The sequence below is a fragment of the Bactrocera tryoni genome, unplaced genomic scaffold, assembly GCF_016617805.1.
Source record: "Bactrocera tryoni isolate S06 unplaced genomic scaffold, CSIRO_BtryS06_freeze2 scaffold_11, whole genome shotgun sequence".
In the NCBI taxonomy this organism is placed as follows: domain Eukaryota; kingdom Metazoa; phylum Arthropoda; class Insecta; order Diptera; family Tephritidae; genus Bactrocera; species Bactrocera tryoni.
The window spans coordinates 11,998,833-12,000,348 of record NW_024395824.1 but is presented as its reverse complement, the minus strand read 5'-3'; positions in this window follow the sequence as shown (position 1 = coordinate 12,000,348).

Below are 1,516 nucleotides of genomic sequence, written 5' to 3'. Positions count from 1 at the left end.
AGTCTGTTGAGGGTAACACATACTTTTGTTAGCGCATAGCTTACCTATGTATTATGCATAACAAGAAGTATTTGTTAACCGAATTTCTGTGTTATTATTTTGGTTAGCAGTTTGTTACCATATTTGTGCATATAAACATGTTAGCAGTAAAGAGCATATCTGTTACCTCGATATGTTATAATTTCCCTATAAGACGGGGTTTAGCAATTCAAAAATACATTTGCAAAGTTTCACCTATTATACTAATACAAATCCATATGTAACTTTTTGTCTTGAAGCGGAAAATTCTAATGTAAGAGTAGCAACATTCATCATACGAAAATTGTAAAAATGTTCCCGAAAATTGTTTAACATATTTTCAAGTGTTTGCCTTTAGTTCACCAACGCGGAGACTTTTAAAACGTTAATGGGTTTGAATGACGCAAATAGTCAGGGCATTGCGACGAGTCCGTTAGCGGAATGGGAGTAAAAAGTGAGCGATTTACCAATGCCTGAAAGTGCTAAGACACTTGACGAATGTATTGATGAAATTTACAATAAAGTGGGAGTGTTATAAACTCAAATAAGTATCTTTATCTTCTAGTGGGGGAAAAATAAAGACTTATATGAGCTGAGAATTTATTCATTCTAATTTTATTTTTTATTTCCTTGCCTATATACAAATTTTAAAACTATCTTAATTAACTAAATATATGTGTATGTGTGTATGTTTGTATGTATTGCAGCATATTGTTTATTGCTGCATGGGGTTTGACATGGTGTGTGTTTAATCTTATCTCTTCTGTAAATTTATGACATGTGTCCCTATGCATTTTTATTTTTATTGGATGCGGTTGCATGTAAATGCATGGCTATGTTTATGTCATAACATACATATGTATGTATGTGAAAAATCTCAAGCTTTTTTAAGATCCGAAAACGTTACTAAAACTGGGATGCGCGATTAGAAACTAAAAAAAACACACCAATTGCCTGTCTCGAAAGCGTATAGTTAAAATACCGACAAATTAAAACACGTGCGTACGGTCTCACGGTTCAATTACAATAGAATCTTTATTTCACTTAATCTAATTGCTAAGCCTAGATCTTAAAACTAACGGCTTAAACTAGTGGTAATATAAATATGTATTAAAAAAGGGGTAAGTATAACTCTTCAACTTTCGTTAAATATTGTAAAAGATTATAGTAAGTATTAAGGTAAGTAGTAGATTGACATAAAGAATGTGTTATTAAGATAAGTATTTTATAATAGATTTTCTTAATTTAATTTTTAATAATTCAATATTTTATAATTTGTATAATTCAATATTTCACAATTCATTTATTATTTTTATTTTAAGTATAAATTTGTAGATATGTCGCTTGACGCAACAGTATGTTTGTTTAAAAATAGATATTTATTTTTAATTGTATTTCGGCTTTGCTGGTAAGTATGCATGTTCAATGATATTTGAACATATTGCCGAGGGAAAGAAATGATTATTGAAAATTAGTGGACTGTATTTTTTATGTTATT